Genomic DNA, 3,237 nt, shown 5'->3' on the forward strand with positions numbered 1-3,237 from the left:
TGTGCATACATGCCCAAGATCCCGAGAGGAGAATGGAGGAGAAGGGATTGCAGCGTGACCATCCCCCCTGGGGGGTGATTTCTCCCTTTCTCTCTCTCTGTCTCTCTCCATCTTTCTGGTGAGTGCACATACCCTATAGCAAAAACCTCTCCAAAAAAAAAAAAAAAAGAAAAAAGTTCAGTAGCATGCATCTGTAGTCCCAGCAGGTAAACTGAGACAGGAGAATCATGACTGTGAGACAATTTCTTTAAAAAAAAAAAAAATGTCTACAGAATGCAAACTTCCCTAGAGTGACAGAAAGCAGATCGGTGGTTGACTGGGTACGCCATAGAGAAAGGGCAGAGGGATTAGCGTGTGAAGACATTTGTGGGGTGATAAGTTCATACTCCTGATCACAGGGATGGGTTCATGGATGTACACATATCTCAAAACTCATCACATTTCACACATTAAATATGGGCACTTTGTGTTTTGGAAAAAGCGAACAAAAGTGAGAGAAAAGAGAAAGAGCACAAAAGCAAACAAAAGGTCCTCCGTCATCTCTGTTACTGCCATAGGGTGTGTGCGCTCACCAGCGAGAGATAGAGGGGAAGTGAGAAATCACCACCCTCTTGGGAGGGATGACCACACCAATCCCTTCTCCTCCATTCCCTCCTTGGAATTTTGTGCAAACCTGCATGTGTGTCCAGTATGAATTTTAAGCCACTGGGTCCAGGACTTGAACCTCAGTTGGCCATGTGGGTTCCATCCCCTAAACCACCATGCCATTTGCTGGCCCATCTCTGATGTCTCTGAATGCAAGGTTGGAATACACAGGTGCCAAAATCACACTCACACATACTCAGTCACCATATGATTCCTTTACTCTCTTAGGTGAGTCCCTTTCCACCCTATAGCTGTTTTTTGTTTTTGTTTGGGGGACAGGGGATTTGGAGAGGTTTTTTGCTATAGGGCATATGCGCTCACCAGACAGACAGAAAGAGAGAGACAGAAAGTGAGAAATCACCCCCCAGGGAGGATGGCCACGCCACAATCCTTTCTCCTCCATTCTCCTCTCAGGATCTTGGGCATGTATGCACACGCGCCCAGCGTGAGTTTAAGCCACCGAGTCTGGGACTCAAACCGCAGTCGACTACATAGGAGTCCAGCGACATAGCCATTACCCCAACTGCTGGTTTTCTATAGCTGTTTTACAACTTGAGTCTAAGCCCTCTTCCCCGCAGTAGAGTTATGGCCCAGACTTACCCTCAATTTTCTCCTTCAATCCAACACTCAAGTGGCTGCTAGGATCATCCTGACAGAGGACACTTCCAACCACATGGTTCCTATTATCCACAGCTGTCACTGGAAAATCTGTATGTCCACATACACCCGAAGCAAAAGGTGGTAACATAAAATGCTAGCAGTGGGGACCAGCACATGGTGTAGTGGGTACATTGCTATACTTCCATGTTGTTGACTGCAGTTCGACCCAGTGGCCTAAACTCACGCCGGGCACGTGCGCGTGCGTGCCCAAGATCCCGAGAGAAGAATGGAGGAGAAGGGATTGTGGCATGGCCATCTCCCCTGGGGGGTGATTTCTCACTTCTGTCTCTCTGTCTCTGTCTTTCTGGCGAGCGCACACACCCTATAGCAAAAACCTCTCTCCCTCAAAAAAAAAAACGCTAGCAGTGGTTATCCCCGAGGATTAAGATTACAGACAACCTTTATTCTTCTGTTTATCTGTTTTCCATATTTTGCTGAAATTCTTTAAATAAAAACATCCTTTATGGGTGTGTGTTTGTTACAAAAGGAATAAACACTCACAAAATATTTCAAATAATACAAACAACGTGGGAGTGCAGTAAACTCGGAAAGTGGTTTGTTCATTCTGGTGCCAGCATTGTGGTCGCTTCCCCGACCTCCACCCACCCCTTCCATCCAGGAAGCAGTCAGGCAGTTTGGGTGGGATTATCCCCAGCCCCAGCTACCCAGAGCCTCTTCTGGAAGGATCTAAACCAGCGGTTCTCGTCCCTAACATCCAGATCTTGGTATCGCGACAGACATGTCACAAAAATGCCTTTACCATTCTGAAGTAAAATGAACAAATCTTACGGCATACCTTCCTATATACATAACTTTTTTTAAATTTAGGTGTTGAGTTTCACTGGTATTTTTTTTAGTAATTGCTTTGTAATATACACATGTGTGTCACATACCACACATACAATGCCAGATGTCCTGTGGTAGCTGTCATATCACACTGAGAAAAAGTTAAAGGAAAATGCCAGAGACGAAGAAAGATGTTAGCCACCATTTTAAAGGCCCTACTGAGTGCTAAATAGGTGAGTATATATAATTTTAAAAATCAACATAATGCTGGGGCCAGCAGGTAGTGTGGTGACTGAGGCCCTGGACTCCCATATGGCCGACCACAGTTCAAGTCCTAGACCTGGCTGCTTGTTTTCTCTCTCTCTCATTTCATCCTGGTGAGTGCATGTACCCTATAGCAAATGAAGATAAATGAATTAAATAAATAATTATTTTTAAAAATGTTATGAATCTAATATGAAGGAGAAATAATAAGAACAGAACTTATTACACAATGTAATATATTTAAATATGCACATGCTTGAGCACAGCTGTAATAGAAGGCACAATGAAGCAATGAGGTTTTCGTACCTCATAACAGAATCGCCATTTATTCTGCACCATTTATGCAGCACAGAGTGTGTGCTGGGCACTGTGAATCGGGGGTGCAGACAGAAATCCCTGCCTCCTGGAATGAACAATTGGCAGGGTGGTTGAAAAGAGAACATAACATATAAGGCGCTGGCAGGCGGCATGGTGGTTAAGGTGCTGGACTCCCACGTGGCTGCCCACGGTTCAAGTCCCGAACCTGGCAGCTTACTTTCTCACTACCCCCAACCCTGGCTCTCTGTCCCTCTCTAGTCAAATTAAAATAAATAAATAAAGTTAAATACAATATTTATTTTAAAAATGTAACATATAAGTACATAGTATATTACATTAAGGAAGTCATAAATGTTACAGGAAGAAAATAAAAGTAAAACAAGGTAAGGGGAAGTGATGAAGAGTAGGCAGAAGGTTGCAGTTTAAAAGTGAGTGGTCGGCGCGGGACGTCGCAGGCCCTTCCGGGCTGTGCGTGTCCCCCCTGGGGACCGTGGGACGTCGCGGGCCCTTCCGGGCTGAGCGTGTCCCCCCTGGGGCCCTGGTAGGCTGGCGGCGGCAGGAGGC

Source organism: Tupaia chinensis, unplaced genomic scaffold (genome assembly GCF_000334495.1).
Source record: "Tupaia chinensis unplaced genomic scaffold, TupChi_1.0 Scaffold000377_2, whole genome shotgun sequence".
In the NCBI taxonomy this organism is placed as follows: domain Eukaryota; kingdom Metazoa; phylum Chordata; class Mammalia; order Scandentia; family Tupaiidae; genus Tupaia; species Tupaia belangeri.